This window comes from Arvicanthis niloticus, chromosome X, assembly GCF_011762505.2.
Source record: "Arvicanthis niloticus isolate mArvNil1 chromosome X, mArvNil1.pat.X, whole genome shotgun sequence".
Classification (NCBI taxonomy): domain Eukaryota; kingdom Metazoa; phylum Chordata; class Mammalia; order Rodentia; family Muridae; genus Arvicanthis; species Arvicanthis niloticus.
In genome coordinates, this window is record NC_047679.1 from 49293925 (window position 1) to 49313095 (window position 19171).

The window sequence follows — 19171 nt, forward strand, 5'->3', positions numbered from 1 at the left end:
TTAGCTGCTCATTTCTCTTTCACTCTCTCAGTGAAAGGAGCCTAGCCCTGAGTTTTACTTAAAGATGCGATTTTGGTTGTGTTTAGAGTTCACTTATGAGTGGAGCAGGCTACTGCTTATCAAAGGGGTAGTCACGACAGTAAGCATGAGTTGTTCACTGTTAACAGTGATGAAAACGTAGATGCATAGGAGTGAAAATGTTTTGAGAATATGACTCAGAATGTAAAAAAAATATACAATAAAATATACAAATGGGTAGACAGAAGCCATCGGGGCTCTTCATTTTTAAGGTGAAGCTCAGTGAGCAGAAGAGAAAAGTGGGTACACTAAATATCCACCTAGTTGGGGAAGAAGCATGTACAGCAGAACCACATCTCTCACCTTCAAAGGTGACAGGAGCTAGTTTTGTCTTCACCCAAATGTGCGTGATCATGGTCTTTGAAGACAGATTCAGGTTACTTCAAGTTCCATATTCCCATGTGGCACAGGCAGATCAAACTATTATAATTCCAGTACCAAGAAGAGTCATGAGTCAAGGCATTTTTCAAATACACTCCTGAAGACATCATGTGGGTAGTTTATGCAATGTGGGGAAATCTCTGCTATAGGCCTGAGATGCTACCTGATGATAAGCACAGCCCTCAGCTTGGTGTAAGCCAGTGGTCTGCTAAGTTACCACATTTCCAAGTCACCGGTGAGTCACAAGGATGTGATGTCAGTCACAGAATGAGTGGACTATGTGTATCAAGGGGGCTAAAGTTAGCCTGAGCTGAGGAGTCATTGACCTGTGTACCTGAGACTCTCCAAGCTCTCTTCAGTTTTTGAAATTCTAATCAGTGAATAGGCTTGCAGGCTTGGGTAAGCTGCTGTTCTTTCCCAGAACATTTATTCTTGGGAGGGAAGCAATCTTGAGACAAACTCCACAGCAGTCTTTCTGCTGGGGACAGAATAAGGTTCAGAACTGTTTCTGCAGATTTCCAAATTGGCCTCCATCCAGTGACTAAGTGAATCACTGAGCTGAATGCAAAGTGTCCAGTGCTGGTGGTGATGTGGATGGAAATTTATGTAAGCAAACACTGAGGAGGGATCCAGGCAGAATGACAGGCTGGAGTCGCTAAGGTGACCCGTACTGAGTGCTGGACAGAATCATTTTGTTGTCTGACACTTATTATTTTCTTTCAAAATTTCATACATGAGAGCTGTATTTTCATGGTTTCAATCCCAAATGCCCCCTTCAACATCTGAGGTTGGCCGCTCTCTGCCTCTCAAGCACACTAGAAGCACTGGATAAATACCTACAAACACTTGATTGTACAAAGAGAAACTGACATATACAGAGGTGGATGATCACAGCTAACAATTTAGCTGATCCCGGGGTTCCCAAAGGAGGAGGTAGAGAGAAGACTGAAGGAGTTGAAGGTGCTTGTGGCCCCATGGGGAGAGCAACAATACCAACCAACCAGAGCTCCCAGGGACTAAACAGCTAGCCTGGGAGCACATAGGGAGGGACCCATGGCTCCAGCTGTATATGTAGAGGGGGATGGACTTGTGGGGCATCAGTGGGCAAGGAGGGCCTTAGTCCAGTGAAGGCTGGATGTTCCAGTGTTGGGTAATTCGAGGGTGGGAAGGTGGGAGTGGGTGGAGGGGTGGGGCCACACCCTCATAGAATTAGGAGGAGGGAGGATTCCATAAAGGGTTTCAGTGGGTGTGTGGGGAAGGGGGATAACATCTGAAATGTAGATAAAGTATCCAATAATTAAAAACAGAACTAAACAAACAAACAAACAAACAATGAGTCAGATAATGGAACTGGCTATCACAGTTGAACATTTCAGACTTTTTGGCAGCAATTTCACATTACCCATATTACTGGGATTCCTTATAATTGTCAAGGACAAGAGATTGTGGAACCGGCCCATGTAACTTGAAAACAATACGTTCATAAAATAAAAAATGGAGAAATATATCCCTGTACACCACACATTTATTTAAACCATGTTCTTTAAAAAAAAAAAAAAAAATATGGATGCCAAGGAAGTTTCTGCCGAATGTCTATGGCACTTTACAACTAGGCATACTTATGCATAGGTGAAGGGGAAAGATCCACTTACTGGCATATGGCATGATCCTGATCAGGTATTAAATATGGGGAAGAGGGCATGTTTGTGTTTTTTCTACAGGATGCTGAAGGAACATGGTGTCTGCCAGAGCGACAGATGAGACATGCTGATGCCAGGACAAAGAATGATGCTGGCCTGTGAGCTTGCTGAGTGCCCTGACAATGGTGACTGGGAAGCTGTATTGGACATATGTTCCTGACCCACCATTGCTTAACTATAACCAAGATGGGACAAGCTGCTTTGCCTCAAGTTTTTAGACCTTGTGGGACAGAGAATCAAAAAGAGAAATTATAATGTCTCTTGTATTTTTCTTAAAGGTGACCAGCTACTGGGACTCAATCATGGACTGGTCTAGAAATCAATCCAATATTGGAAATAAAGTCTTCATTTGGAAGGCTGGTTCTGGACATTTTCAGAGACATACTTGGAAATTAGCATGTAGTTCTCTATGATGTTATGTTAGCAAGAGATAAAGTTGAGACCTGATCTGGATTTCAAACAGGTGTTAGCACATGTGTTAGGGCTCTTTTGATTGTCAAGTTAAAGTGACTTTTGTTTCTTCTAAAGTATTTAATGTAAGTTGCATTGATTGTACACCTTCTAATTGTTCAATTGTGTGTTGAAATCCAGCATGTCAGTTACGGAGGTCTACCAACCAGGTTTTATTTTATTGCACTGAGTATCACAGAACCTGGGTATTCTAAAAATAGCTTGCAAGGAAGAAATGAGTCAGGCTTTAAGCAGAAGCAAGAGGGTAGTGGGCTTGATTATTGCTGGTATAACAGCTTTAATTACATTAATTGCTAGCACCACTGCTTCTGCAGCTGCTTTGACACAAGAAGTTATGACAGATAATTTTGTTAATCATTTAGAAAAAATGTTACTAATGTGTTGAATATTCAAGAGGATTTAGATAGGCATTTGAGAACAATGGATTGATGCTCTTTATCTTAGTCACATTATGGGAAGGAGGTTCATAGTTTAAAACTAAGGAACCATCTCCAGTGTCATGCCAACACCAGTAGATTCATAGTTAGTTCTAAAATTTACAGTGGTAATCATTATAATTAGGAAAAAGTTTAAAGATACTTGCAGTGAATTTGGCATAATTCTAACACCTCTCTGGATGTTTTAACTTTACATACTGAGTCTATCAATTTGAAGACTACTGATCTGCTGAGCATTGATGAGGCATATACTACTGATAAAATTGCCCATGGCTTGAGGTCAGTATATCGATTTTGGTCAAACTTCAAGAAGGACATATATAGCTTGATCACCTTAGCCCTTTTTGTCCTGGGAATAGTTTTACTCCTGCTCATCATGTTAAAGCTTGACTTCTACAACATAAACATGTTGGCAGCCAAAGGACATGGCTAGAACCTGAAAATGGACCCCCAGACAGAGTTATTAAATTAACAGGCTGGCAAGCCAAAGGCAGGTAAGATTCTGCACAGAGCCTTAGCAATCTGAGGCAGAAGTGCTTTGCTTTTAATGATGCATATTCCTCGACAGGTAAGGAAGGCATTCTTGTCAGAACAAACTAAGACAGACTGAGTCTTGTTAATGAAATAAAAAATGGGGAGAGGTGAAGAGCTTTTGGGGCTGCTTGGCAGGAATATGACATAGACCAAGGACAAGGAAGTAGGCTTCAGCCAGGAATCTGACATTAGGCTAGAACAAAGGATTAATTTCAGGCAAGAATCTAAATATTAGGCTAAAACAAAAGCATTAATTTCAGGCAGAAAACTAAATTTTAGGCTAGAACAAGGAAGTAGGCTTCAGACATGAAAATGACTTTGGGCTAGGACAGGGAAGTTGGCTCACATATTTTGGCCGTCCTGATGAGCCCTTAGAAACAGTGATCATGGGAGTGTTCACCGAACTTTGTTTAATTGCCTTGCTTGTTCTTTGACTATTCATGTTTATTGTCTTGCTTGTTTCTTGACTGTTTGCATCTACTGTATTGCTAGTCCCTCAATCTAGAAACAAGCCTCAATACTTCCATGTAATTAAAATGGTATAAAAGCAAAAGGGAGGAGAGGGGAGGGTATAGGGGGTTTCTAGGGAGGGAAAAGGGGGGAAAAGGATGACATCTGAAATGTAAATAAATAAAATATACAATTTTTAAAAGAAAAAAAGAAAGCTAATACAATAGAAACCTCTTAAAATATAAACATATATGATGTCAATTTAAATGAACTTGCTAAATATTGGAGAAGACAGAGCCCAAACAAGCCATCTCTTGTCACCAAATGAAGCCTACTGTATCGAGATTGTGTTATATCTAATGGAGTAATTGGCCAACAGCCCCCCCCACCCCCCAACCCAGGAATCACCAAACAACCTAGGCTGTAGCCAAGACTGTTGGTTGCTGTACACAAACTGACATCCTGGTATAATCTTAACTAAGAAAAAAGACCTCAAGAAGGAAAACTTAAAAATTAGGAGCACCTTCTTAATGGTCAGGACTGCATTTCTGTGACTGTTGAGGCTGAGAGAAAGCCAGGTTCAGGGGCAGGTTTTGATATTTAGTTGGACTTAAGGACTCAAACAAAAAGTAAAATGCAATACTAGGGCTATAGCTGAGGAATCAAGATCTCCATCCATCTTGTGTAAGGTATGTGTTCAAACCCTGAGAGCACATAAACACACACACACAAACACACACAGAGAGAAGAGAGAGAGAGGGAGAGGGAGAGGAGAGGGAGAGAGAGAGAGAGAGAGAGAGAGAGAGAGAGAGAGAGAGAGAGAGAGAGAGAGAGAGAGAAGAGAGAAGAGGGAGAGAGAGACAGAGACAGAGAGAGGAGGGACACAGAAACACAGAAAGAACCATTCTTCTTAGCCTCTTCAGTGATGCTCGTAGAAATTTGTGTTTGTTTAGGGATAAATGCTTGGTGTGGGATAAACTATCAGAGACTGATAGCTGATTGTCCTCAGACTAGAGATTACCCTTAGATATTCTTCAATTGGTGGCTTAATGAGGTGGCCTTGTGAGGGTCCACTCAGTCATGGTGGGTTTAACTTGTGTTATCAATGTACAGGGCATGTATAGGCAAACACATTGCTAAGATTTCATGGCTGACACTCTTGTCATATAGAGAAGACACAATCTCTTTGAAGTCATCATGATCATCTAGATTTTCTAATTATTTACCCAAATACTATCCTGTTTGGGGACAAATCTTTCATCTTTCATCTTTCATCCTGGAGCACACACACAGACACAGGACACAGTCTATTTGTCCCCTGTAGAATGCCTAAGACCTCTCAAATTACAACTTCCACCAAAGTCCAGCATATTAAACCTATGAGCTTTCTGGTGGTTCCTTACAGGAATATGGGTGAGGGGTTGCTTACAGGAGCAGAAATGACTCAAAGACAGCTGCATGACAAAGGGCCACCACCAAGGGTCTGAGTGACAGCTCACAAACCTGGGAACCTAAGTCACAAGGCACAGCCTGCAGGCAGCTCATCAGTTTGCAGAATGTCCCTTCCCACTGACTCACTTGGTGTGAATCTCTTTCAGGAAGTTCAGCTGCTTTCTGCTTCTTCCAGGCAGTCGGTCTGGTCTCAGAGTCTTTGCAGCTTGACTGTCTGAGAGCTACTCTCAGATCTCAAAATTACACTAGCAGGGAGGAGTCAGTGAATCCAGTCAAGTCCTGAAACTACTTTGAGAGACCCCAGCCCATTGCTCTCCCCCTGGAACACCCTGAAAACTATGGCAAGTTTCCTGAGCCTTAGGTTTAGGGTTGTATTGTACACGTACCAATCTGGGGTGGACACCACAGGGTGGGTCAGTTGTTCCCAGAGCTTTGAACAGTTGAGCATTTCTGTCAGGATCTGAGTGCTGCAGGAAGGCGCTTCATTGATGAGCAGTGAGAGTTACATTTACCTCAAGTGGAAAGGTAAGAGGGCTTTGGAAGTCAGTTGTGTTGGAGGGTGTTCTTGTTGGAACTTTGACTGAAGCAGACAGAGGTGAAAGGCTAAGGCAGACTAGTGAAGAAATGTCTTGTCAAAGCAGACACAGGCAAAGGATGTTCTGCTAAAGTACATGAAAGGATACATGATACAGAATTCTTCACTAAGGACACACATGTATCGGTCCACTTTACATTGTGTAGTTGACTTTCATTTACTGAGTCTCCATAGAGAGGAACCAATCAAAACACTTCCGGTGGTGTGCTGCAGCTGCTTGCTGCTTCAGCAGACTCGAGCTGACTGACAGAGTGATGTCAGCTGAGACAGACTCACTGGCTGAGGCCAGACACATGGTGAGGCAAGCCCAGTGCAGGACAGGTGATGTTTGGAGGGAGTATAAAAAGGATGCAGTGGACAATGACAGAGGCCGAGCTTTGCTTGACTTCATAGCTAAACATATCTCCATTGATCTTCTCTTCATTGAGAGAGGCGTAGCCAAGAAATTTTCTGGCATTCCTCCCTTGTCCCTCCCTCCTCCTGACCTCTGCTGAAGCTGAGGCCTGGCTGTCTCTGCTCAGTATTGCCACCTCTGCTGATTCATGTTTGCTAGCCTGACTGTGCTGAACTGGACTGCTTGTGGATATATGAAGTGTCTGTTAGTGGATCTAGCTGCTGCTGCTGACCTGGGACTGAACTGCTGATTTCCAGACAACACGCATAGGAGTCTCTCTGAAGAACCATTTCCAAACCGACCAACTTCCCAGGTAACCTTTAGTCTCCATGACCCCTGGTGTGTGAGAGGCTCCATGCATTTAAAAACCATCAATTCTAAGTTTAATAGACTTAGAAAAAATTACACTTACCTGTGGATATAAAGATAGGCATTCAGAACATAGTGGGAATTGTACTGGTTTAGGAGCATGGCAGCAATGGGTACCCTTCTAGGGTTGATAGCCTCACCAGCCACAGGCAGTTGGCAAGGTGTACATTAAGGGACATGAATTCTCCTCTATTGAGGGACCTGAAGTCCAATAGGTAACTATTGATTACTCCTGAAATAAAAGAGTCACTCTTTCTCCCTCACACACATAGCTCCATACTGGTCATTATAGAAGCCCAGGTGCTGTACCAAAGGCTGGGAGATTTAATTCCATTTCCCCCTTAGGAGCTCACATAGCACATCCCTAGGCTATGAGTTAGTCTTCATAGAGGAGGTTTCAGGTCAGTTCCAGCTCAATTCCTTCAAATCCTGTGAAGTGTGGGGCGGCTTCAGCAATGCGGACTTACCTTTGAGTTATGGGGGTTGTGGAAGTTTGAATAGGAACCTCCTGGGATAGACTCATTTGTGTGCAAGATCAGCAAACAGGGCATGGTTCCCATAGGAGGTGTGGCCTTGATGAAGTAGGTGAGGCCTTGTTGGAGGAAGTGTGTCACTTTCAAAGTGGGCTTTGAGGTCATCTATGCTCAAGCTGGGTCAGGTGTGGCAGTCTCCTACTGCCTGTGCATCAAGATGTAGAAGTCGCACCGCCTTCTCCACCACCATGTCTGCCTAGATGCAGCCATGCTTTCTTCATGACAGTAATGGACTAAACCTCTGAAACTGTAAGACAGTCTCAAGGACATGTTTTCCTTTACAAGCATTGTCGTTATCAAAGTGTCTCTTCTCAGGAACAGAAACCCTAACTAACACAGGAATTTGTGCCAAGGGCTTAGGTATTAATGCCATAGTCCTGGCCATGTTTTATTGGGAGGACTGTGGGCATTGAGACTTTGGATTAAGAAAGCAACTGAAGGCTTTAAGCAGAATTTAAAATACCATAATAGTCAGAGCATGAAAAACAATGTTGCCGAGGGTGATTTGAACTGTGGAGGTCTGCCTCAAGACATTTCAGAGAAGAGTGGCAGTGTGTGTTGGTCTGGAGACTGTTGCTGTGATACTCTGGCAAAGAACATGGCTGCTTTTTACCCTTGGCTGAACAGGTTTCCTGGGGTTAAACTGGAGTGTATGCACTCATTCCATTGATAGAGGAAATCTCCACCAGTCTAGTATTGACTCTAGTGTGTGTTATTACTAGTGAGCACCCTTATAGAGATGGAAATGAAAAGCAACAAGCTGAGCCAAGAAAAATTCAAAATGTACATTTGATGAAAAGGAGGGCACCAGGAAATGGAATGGAGCTAGGTCATCTGTTCAAGAAGATAATAAGATGAAACAAAACAGGATGTTTATGAAATGAAGGGAACAATGACCTCAGGAAAAGACCACACCCAGCTCAACTTCAGACTTGTAAAAAGGAATTAAAGAAAAGTAAGGGGGAATTTCTAAAAAGTGAGAAAGGATTAGGGCCAGGTGTGGTGGTACTCAGATCCAATCCCAGCATTCAGAAGATGGAGATGGGCAGCCCTCTGACTTGAGGCCAGCCTGGTCTACAGAGGGAGTTCCAGTACATCCAAGCTTAGGTAGTGAAGGTAACCTTCAAAATCAGAAGGCTGGTAAAGAGGTAATGAAGAATCAGGCATTGGCCAGCCTCCACACACAGCAAAAGTTGTAATCTTCATCCTGTGGTTCTGCTTCAGACTCACAAATAGAAGATAGAGGTTATAGAATCTCCCTCCAAGACTGAGGAAAGTCCCGAGGCCAGGTGTGTGCCAGGGGTGTCCCTGTGTGGCTGCACAGAGAGGCCATTGTGTGAAACTGTGAAAGATCAACCTGGATAGCCTTGGATACCCCAAAGGCGTTAGAGATGCCAGAGTCCTGGGATACCTACTGAGGAAAGCTGTTAACAGGGAGTGGGGTCAGCCCAAGAGAGAGAGGTGTGTTGCAATCAACACCACAGAAAGGAGTTGGAGATCTGAAGAGCACTTTGACATCAGACCTGAAAATGAAGTCTGGAGTTTGCCCATCTGGTTTTGGTCTTGCTTTGGTTCAGTATTTCTTCTCCAAACTCCCTTTCCTATCTTAGGAATGGTAATGTATATCCTGTGCCATTGTACATTGGAAGTATGTAATCGGTTTGTTCATTTTGACTTCACAGGGAATTACAGTTAAGAGCTGCCATGAGTCTCAGAAGAGAGACTTTGAACTTTTGATTTTAAACAGGTTTGAGACAGTTATAGTCTATGGGGTCCTTTGAAGTGAGACTGAATCCATTTCTGAATTATGTCATGGCCACCAGTCTATGGTGGCCAGAGAGTGGAATGTTGTGGTTTGTATAGGAATGTCCCCCATGATCTCATCTGTGTGAATACTGGGCCCACAAGGAGTGGCATATTAGGAACTATGCTCTTGTTGGAGTAGGTGTGGCCTTGTTGGTAAAAATGTGTCACTTTGGAGATGGGCTCTGAGGTCTCATATACCCATCCTGGACCTGGCCTGGCAGTCATTTTCTGCTGCAGGCAAATCTACATGTAGAACTCTCAGCTGCCTCTCCAGCACCATGTCTGCCTGCATGCTGCCATGCTTCCTGCCATGACAACAATGATCTCAACCTCAGAAATGTAATCCAACCCCAATTAAATAGTTCCCTTTATGAGAGTTGTTGTGCTTACATGTTCACAGCAATAGAAAACTTAACCAAGACAGTTGGCAACCAAGAAAGTAGCCTATACAATTTGTGGCATCGTGGAGACCTCTACCAAACACCCAAAGGCACATTTATCATTTGTAGTATAGGGGATTTTGTTACACAGTCTATCTATGAATCTTGCAGGGCATTGTCCCCCAGGGGGCAAAATTTCATTTAAACTATATATGTATACAGACACACTTGCATGCATTATATATGTATTTTAAGGGAACATAAAATAATGTTATTCTGTATCCTAGTCAATCATCTCTGGTGTTCTCTATCTCTTCTCCCCCTCCTCTCTCACTCATCCTCTTCCTCCTTCCCCTGAAAAAACACACCCCCATTTTACCATTTCACTATCCCTAGTGGTTTTTCTACAGCTGTTCCTTTTCTACTGTTTCTTCTTCTCGGCTCCTTCTCCCAGTTCCCCACCATGGAAGTATTTTACTTAACTGGCTTCTGCACTATGCCAGGTTATATAGACCCATCTGAAGACTGGGGGCAAGGCTCCACCAATGATAGGAACCTGTGGCATTTGGATTTCTGAGACTCATTACCTTATTCAATATACTATGTTCTACTTCTGTTCTCTCTCTCTCTCTCTCTCTCTCTCTCTCTCTCTCACACACACACACACACACACACACACACACACACACACACACACACTACAGTGAATAGTGAAAGCATTTCGGCGAGAATCATCACTGTGTGGTGTGAGAGTAGTACCAGGGAGAGCAAGAATGGAAGCAGAGAGATCCCTCTTTACCCTTCCATTCTGCTTTTCAGTTTGGGGCTGGAGAGGGAGTGTTGGCGCTGTGCATCAACACAACTGTCAGTGTTACCTTAGCATGAGATCCAGCAGCCTCAGCCAACTGAGAGTTGTTGCCCATCCGCAGTGCAGGACTTAACCACAAGAGTACTGGTGAAAAGCAGAGAGGAGGTTTGCTCAATATGGCCATGATTGGGAAGATGTAGAAATACAGGTTTCCAGTGACTACCAGTGTAGTTGGAGTTAATGACAATGAGCTTGAGATTTGAATGGAGGACAGTTTTGGGCTGGGGACAGAAGCACACATAATTAAGCAGTCCTGGGAAGCAGTGGTCCTGCCCACAATTGCAGGATTTCCTGCCTTTCTAGTGTTCCAAAGTCCTTATGTCTCATAGCTGGAGGAGATCCACCTGGTTCCTAGGATTACTGCCCCAACACTGTGTAGCCATCATTTTCCTGGATGACCAACTTTTGTGGGGACACTGGTCATCCTGGGTGGTTCTGCTGCTCCTGCTACACAAGGTGACTCCAGGGGAAAGGTTAAGCCATCTCTGTTCCTTCAGCCAAAGTAGTGAAGGAGATGTCAGACCTACATTCTGCTCTTACTGGGCTTGTAGGCCCCTCTGAGGACTCAATATATTTAGAAAACAAAGAAACAAACAAACTACAACAACCAAAGAGGTTCTAAATTGCTGCTTTACTAATTACCATGTGGTAATTAGTGATGATCTGGTGACAGTAATCTGTTAAATAGGAACTGTCATCTGGAGCATTGACCCAAGTCCTGCATTACTGGGGGAGTCTTGTGTGTGAGAGAATACATGTACAGTCAGAGAGAGGGAAGGAGGAAGATCGAGGGAGAGCAATAGAAGAGAAAGAGAGAAGAGAGAGAAAAGAGAGAGAGAAGAGAGAGACAGAGAGAGAGAGAGAACCTGGTGAGGGTAACTTCCACATCTCCTCTTCTCACACCAAAGAGAGAGAGTGAGAGAGAGAGAGAGAGAGAGAGAGAGAGAGAGAGAGAAGAGAGAGAGAAGAGAGAGAGAAGAGAGAAGAGACACATACACACACAGAGAGAAAGATTGAGAGGCAGAGAGAGAGAGAGAGAGAGAGAGAGAGAGAGAGAGAGAGAGAGAGCCTGATGAGGCTAACTTCCACATCTCCTCTTCTCACCCCAGAGACAGAAAAGTAAGTTACCAACTTTCCTTATGGATGGAGTGACAAGCCCTCCTCTCTCCTCTTTCCACAGAAATAGTGTGTTCCCTTATTCCTCTGGGAGGGGACTCCTGCTGTTCCACCTGGAAAATTTCCTTGGAGAATTACCCTCTCCAGTAAGTCAGCAAAGCACAGACAAGTACAATTGATTGGGCGTTGCTGCCATCTGGTGGTTAATCCACTTTATGTGCTCACCCTCAAATCTTTGCACTCAGGAGAGGTGAGGAGGAACAAGAAATTTGCCTACTGAGTATGACAGTCAACTGGCAAAGCAATCCTGGCCAACCATAGATGCCAAGGCCCAGGGTTATGAATGGCTCTGAGCCAGACAGGCTGGTGATTCCCTTTGGTGCACTTCTGCACCATGAATTCTCTTTTTATTCTCTTCCCTCTGCTCTCCACTGGCATGGCAGAGGAATTGCATCAAAACCTCTATGAACATATATCATTAGACCTGACCCTGGGGGACAGAGACGATGAGATGTGTAGTGGAGGAGAGAAGCTGCCCACGTGGGTCCTCAGACATACAGATGCCAGTGTTTGAAAGATGTGTGCACCTGAGGAAAGAGGGAGAGGCATAGGACTAGCCTCAAGAGCAAGGAACGGACCTCCTTGAATCCCAGGCCAACATTTAATGGCAAAATATAAACCCTGAATCTGGCAGGGATGAAGGTTTGGCAACCCCTGGGAGTTGGTGCCTTTTCCTTTTCTAGAGGGTACTAGGCAATAAAAGATTCAGTCATGAAGAGACACATGAGAAGGGTCATCTTCTCCATCATGTTGGGGGACAGAATTCTGTAGGCACCATGTGCATGTTGACTCTGCTCTTTGTTTCTCAGTCACACAAATGTCCTTATTCTATGACTTCTACCGAGGGACAGCAATGACTGACACACTGTTCATTCAGCCACTGGAAAAGAACCTGTCTAGAGAGGGGAGACTCTCAAAGCAGACATTGTACAAATCTGTTAGGCTTTCTGGTGCCCGAGCACATTCACTTGGAACTCGGGAAAGAGACCTCTTCCTAATCCAACTACACCCAGGCTATTAGGAGGTTTGTTTTGCTTATTCCCTCTGTGATAATGAAGCCACAATATTTGATAGCAAGGATTGGATCCTCCTCCCCAGGCCCCCTTAAAGGCATTTGTTGTTCCTGACTGTGGTCTTGAAATACCTGGAGCTTGTCTACCTGGATCTGAGCAATGGGTAAGCGATCAAAGGCAATCAGTTACGACTTTGTCTCTCCAACAAATTTTTCCTACCCTGAAATATGCTTCCAGAAGTTTCAGGACCAAATGGACAGATATGTGCCTACTTGTGTAGCTCTGGTTTGAGTAGCGCCCAGTCTCTGTCCAAAGTACTCACTACTAAGAAGCCACATCCTGGCAGCAAACTATGGACTTCTCAGTACCAAGTCCTTATTGGAGTGGAGCCAATTATTCCTTTAACCAACGTTTCTATATCCACTCTTCTGTTGAGGGACACTGGGTTGTTCACAGCTTCTGGCTATACTAAATAAGGATCCTATGAACATAGTGGAGCATTTGTCCTAGTTATATGTTGGAGCATCTTTTGCGTATATGCCCAGGAGTGGTATAGCTGGATCCTCAGGTAATAATACTAGGTCCAGTTTTCTGAGGAACTGCCAGACTGATTTCCAGAGTGGTTGCATCAGCTTACACTTCCACCAACAATGGAGGAGTGTTCCTCTTTCTCCACATCCTCGCCAGTATCTGCCTTGTTGCCTGAGGTTTTGATCTTAGCCATTCTTACTGGTGTGAGGTGGAACTCAGGGTTGTTTTGATTTGCCTTTCTCTAATGACTAAGGATGTTGAATATTTCTTTAAGTGCTTCTCACCATTGGAGATTCCTAACTTGGGAATTCTTCATTTGCTCTGTACCCCATTTTTAAAAGGGGTTATTTGGTATTTTTGATCTAATCCCTCTATGGGATGTAGGATTGATAAAGACCTTTTCCAAATCTGTGAGTTGGATAAAGAAAATACGGTACATTTGCACAATGTAGTATATTCAAACTACTAAAAACCATGACTTCATGAAATTTACAGGCAAATGGATGAAACTAGAAAATGTCATCCTGGGTGAGGTAACCAAGACACAAAAGAACACACAAAATATGTATTTGCTGCTAAGTGGATATTAGGCCAAAAGCTCAGAATACCCATGATACAACCCACAAAACATATGGAGATTAAGAATAAGAAAGACCAAAGTGTGGATGCTTCTATCCTACATAGAATGCAAAACAAGCTAATCACAGGAGGTAGAGGGAGAGAGTGACCTTGGAGGGAGAGAGGAGGAGGAAGGGAAAAGGTGGGCAGGATTAGGTATTCAAAGGAACAGAAGTACAGGGCATCAGGAAATCAAATAGAAATGTGTAGCAGTGGGGGATGGGGAACTGGGGGAAGCTACTAGAAAGTCCCAGAAGCCAGAGAAGCAAGAGGCTCCCAGGACTCAACAGGGATGACTGTATACAAAATACCCATCAAAGGGGAGAGAGAACCTGTAGAGACCACCTCCAGTAGATAGACACAGTCCCCAGTTGAGGGATGGGCCACCCACCCATCTCAAAACAGATAATCTAAATACATTCCTGTCCAAAGCAAAGACACGGACAAAAATTGGAACAGAGACTGAAGAACAGGCCATCCAGAGACCGCCCCACCTAGGATTCCAACCCATCTGTAGACACCGAATGCCCACACTATTGCTGATTCCAAGAAGCACTTGGGGACAGGAGCCTGGTATGGCTTTTCCCTGAGAGGTTCTGCCAGCACCTGATCAGTACAGATGCAGATACTGACAGTCAGCCATCAGACTGAACCCAGGGATCCTACTGGAAGGGCTAGAGCAAGGACTGAAGGAGCTGAAGAGGATTACAACCCCATAGGAAGAACAATATCAAGTAACCTACCACCCAGATTTCCCAGAGACTAAACCACCAACCAAAGAGTATACCTGGAGTGATCCATGGCTCCAGATACATACGTATTAGAGGATGGCCTTATTGGGGATCAGTGGGAGGTTAGGCCCTCGGTTCTGTGTAGGCTTCATGTCCCAGCATAGGGGGATGCTACAGGAGTTAGTCAGGAGTGGATGAGTGGGTAGAAAAGCAACCCTCATAGAGGAGAAGGGGAGGGAGAGAGGGGGATGGAATGAGGGGTCTGTGGAGGGGTAACCGGGTAGGGGGATAACATTTGAAAAGTAAATAAATAAAATGATAATAAAAATGATGTTTTAGGGTGCCTTGGGCAGGCAAAGAAATAAGCGTAAATATAGATTAGCAATAAAATCATGTCCATTACAATGAACATAGTGTCTAGATGATTGAGTCTAGGCTGGCCCTCTTTGGGTGTTGTCACTACTACATGAGGAAGAGCTGCCTATCATGTCAACTAGGTCTGCTGGCTACCTGCCACCCCATCCCCCAACACAAGCCTGTTCTTTAAGGAGGGGTTGGGCAGAGCTTTTCCACACCAAACAAGTAATGTTTTGCTTAAGTTTGTTTTCCACTGGTGTCAGTGGAAGGATGAAGGGAGACAGTGCAATTTCCATAAGCAGAATAGCCTAATGTGCACAATTTGCTCGTGCTGTGCTCTTCCCTGTGCTACCCAACTTAGCTTACTGCAAAGTTAGGTCCATGTCCTATGGGAAACAACATTGAAGCCAAGGAACTAAGCAAACCACCAATACAGAGAAGCCTCTTGAAGGATGCTCAGTACCTAGAATTTTGGGTAGAGCCATCTCACACCCTTAAAGGGTAGGCTCACAAGAGGTCAGTGCTTTGGTGATGGGATCATGCAAGTTGAGTCTTAAGGAGGAGTCAACCCAGCAGAGAGAAAAAGACACAGAGCCACCCAAGGGTTGTAGTGAATGCCAGAAATGTGGAGACTAGACCTGCTGGGGAAGGGCCCATGGCCAAACTGGCAAATCAAGTCCCATTCATTGAGCCTCTGAAGAAGCAGGAGGTACTGCATATGGCCTGATGGTGTATTAGCCCCTTCACAGAGTTACTTTTGCCTCACCCTTGAAGGCAACACCCTCTGCTAATGCTATTGATGAGGGAACAACATACTTAAAATTAAACAACAATCGTGGGTATTAGTGTTTTCCTGCATGTATGTCTGTGTGCCGAGATCATGCTCACTGCTCTTGGAAGACAGAACTGGGTGTAAACTGCCTGTGTGTCCTGGAATACAACCCTGGTCACACTTTACAGTTTTTGGGTTTTGTTGTAGTTGTATTACTTTTATTCAGATGAATATGTGGGTGTGCAAGTGTGAGTGCCTATCATGTGTGAATCTTCTAGAGACAGAAAGAGAGAATGATTTCCTCTGGAGTTACAGCCATTGATAGCTGCCTGATACAGGTTCTGGTCTCCAATGTCATCCTCTAAAAGAGCAGCCACTGCTCCTTACCCCTGAGCCATATCCCCACTCCCATAAAATTCCTTTTAACCCTTTTGAGCTACCAAATTTAAGAAGTCAGATTCAGGCTCCCATTGTCCTCAAAGAAGATGCAACCAGGGCAACTGCAGAACAATTTTGCTTGGGATTTCCCTGGCGACCTTTGGGTACTTCCATCTTAGATACCCTCAGAAGACATACTGTGATTCATGAACTAAGACTATTTGGAAAATATGAAGGACGGTAACATCTCGGTTAGTAAAAACCCATACTCATTTTCATATTTGGTCCATGTTGTCAAAACACGAATATATCCACTATCTTTTCCTTTATTTCCAACAAGCCACTGACAGACATAGTGCAGCTTCTGCTGTTGAATGTGCTGACACCAATCACTACACAGTTTTCATCAGCATGGTGACCCACTCCTTGATACCTACCACATAGGGATCCTTCCTGGTACTTTGACTGCTTCCTTCTCTCCTCTAGGGAATCCAGGGCCCCGGCACTTTTAGCTTCTCCTTCTCCCTCACAGAAAACCCAGAGTCTAGCCTCTACTTTCTCAGTTCTTAAGCACCACTGGATCTGCCTGCATTCTCTCCTGGGTCTGCTCACCAACTAGCATAACCCGAGCTCATGAGTCAGCACTGTGTGGAGAGAGACACATCCTCATCTTCTGCCTATGTACTTAACTCTGCAAGTGGCACCATGGGGCACATTTTGAGCTTATCTTGACACCTAGAAAGTAGAAACAGCTGCCCTGGATCCAATAACACTCTGGAGAGGATATCCAAGAGACATGCTGGTCCCTTAAGTCTGGACACAGAAGAACTCCAACTTTAAACCTACGCACTGTTGCAGTTGGCTTTCTGTACAGTAGAACTGCCTAGCTTTGCAAAAACTACTATACCCAGATTAGGCTGACCCTGGTGACCAGTGCCCTTATTCCTGGTGAGTTCTACCATGTAAGCATCACAGAATGTGTGAATCACAGCCAAGGGAGACAGGTCTTATTGGGAACAAGAGACATCATCTATAGGGTCTTTTAGTGCAACTGACACATCCAGAGACATGACCACCATGTATAGAACTTCTGCCCACTAGAAACCAACTGAAACCTTCCAGCTGAGTCACTTCCTACAGTAAGGCTTGTGGCTCATGGATGCCCTTCCAACACCATGGAGCCACCTTGTGTTGTAAATTACCACACTACACCCATTATCATCAATTCCTACCATTAACCCGACAGGTTGTGGGTCTCTCTCTAGTGTGCCTCATTTCTGGAATGGCTGAAGGGACTCTGGCCAGCTGCAGTATGTAGACCATGGCTCTGGCAGGCCTATCCCTCCTCTTCCCTTCCCTCTGTCTTGATAAAAACACTTAGATTACATTCTCAAAGCTAGCCCCCAAGGTCTGTTCCCTTATTTGCCCATGGCCTCCTCCTGAGGCTGACTACCAAGGTCCATCTATCAAAACATTAAAGTCTAGCAACCAGAATCTCCCTTTGGCTGACCTAATTAACCTGTCCAATCAAATTAAACACCTCATCCTAACACCAGGTTTACCCTATTCACCTTTATAAACTGCCATTTCCCTATGTACCACATCTGTCCCCTCTCTATCCAGAGGCAGTCCTTTTTCCCTCGGGGACAAACACCCCAGCCTCCTTTCCATTGTCACCACCCCCTTCTCACTCATCCTCTACCTCCTGGTTTTGTCTCTTATTCTATGCCCTCCGGGCCTCTGGGGCACATGAGGCTCTTTTGTGTTGAGAACTCGGCTGTGCTTGGTCTTGGGGGTCCTCATCGGATACTTTCCTTTCAGTAGCTTCACTACTCTGTATCAAATGTTACAAACTGCTGCCATAGTAACATTCCATAGTAAATGCTCTGATGTCTGCAGCTGCCGTGCTGCCATCTTGTGGTCAGGTCTTTTTGCTTGCTGAGTCTTAAAGTCCATGAAATCACCATACATATTTATTGGTAAAATTTGCCAGAGGCCGAGATGGTGAAGAAGAAGAAGAAGACCAAACCCCCAAACAAAGCCAAAAGCAGAACAAAACCCAAGCAGGATTCTGTGGGGATGAGCCATTCTGCCTTGTCTGCCTGCAGCAGAACAGCTTTTGCTCTCAAACATGTTCTGCATCAAATTTGCCAGTCCATATTTGAATGGGCGCCCCTCACTTCTCACGTGGAATCTGAGGTTGGTGGTGACCAGGGGCAGCTAACACAAGCCTGAACCTTGACAAACTCTGACCCAAGAGTCTCGCATCCTCTGTGAACATCCATAAGGCAAACCTTGGTACTGAGTGAGCTTGCAAGCCGGAAATACTGCAAACTCTTTCCTGTCTTCTGAAAGAAATGGGCTCAGCACTGCGGGTCCAGAGTATTTGGTCCAAAGATGTCACAGGTGTGTTTGACTCATGCTGCAGGCCGGTTCAAACCTGATATACTTTCCTTAGTGGCACCTTGCTGCAGTCACTGTCACCTGCTCTCCTGCTCTCAGTGTCAGGCTCCCATTGTCCCTTCTCTACATACCCCTGGTAGCTCTCTTTCTTTCCTTACTTCACCTGCTTTAAAGGTTACAGATGTTGTGAAAGTGAAGTCTATCTCTCCCCTGCAAAAAATAAAGTTATCAACTTCATTGAGAGGAGGGACTCAAATGTTTTCTGATCTTTTGAGTGTGTCTCAACACTTTAGATTTTGCATGTTCTAGTAGTATTGCCATTTTGTCTAATTAGATAACCACCAATCACAGCATTCTGTAGCTGGTCTTTTGCTACTTTGTGGGTGCTTCTTCTACTACCCTTGTCCACTCCCTTTCTTCTACCCTTTCAATCTCCTAACACTAGATAATAGAGAAATAACAATGGAGGAGAAAGGAAAGAGATCCCTAAATAAAGTCAGGGGTCAAAAAGGGAGTATTGTAGCTATACTATGTCCTGCTGATTAGGGCCAACAAGTTCTTTGGGGGACACTTGATCTTCACCATCAGGATAACTAATTTCTTCTTATTGTTTCTTCTTTGTGCACGACTACTTAACAAACCATGACCAACAACCAACCATCAAACAACAATTAACTAACAATTCACCTACTGGGGCTCTAGCACTTACATACCATCTGAAAAATCCTCAGAATTCCAAATGTC